This window comes from Acyrthosiphon pisum, unplaced genomic scaffold, assembly GCF_005508785.2.
Source record: "Acyrthosiphon pisum isolate AL4f unplaced genomic scaffold, pea_aphid_22Mar2018_4r6ur Scaffold_20743;HRSCAF=22003, whole genome shotgun sequence".
Classification (NCBI taxonomy): domain Eukaryota; kingdom Metazoa; phylum Arthropoda; class Insecta; order Hemiptera; family Aphididae; genus Acyrthosiphon; species Acyrthosiphon pisum.
In genome coordinates, this window is record NW_021770135.1 from 4,115 (window position 1) to 4,347 (window position 233).

Below are 233 nucleotides of genomic sequence, written 5' to 3' on the forward strand. Positions count from 1 at the left end.
GATCGAGGCGAGTAGTTTTTTTACCCATTCGGGCCGGTCAAAACCTTTGCCCCCCTCTATTGAAAACTGAAATGACGCCACTGATTAGCATTTTTGTTTGAGGTACATGAACAGGTGCAAAGCAAATAATAATCATCAATAAAATGTATTATTTTAAAATGCTCGTAACTATTTATTTCTAATTAATAAAAGCCTCCAAGATGCCCGAGATAATAATCTCACCATGACTCGCC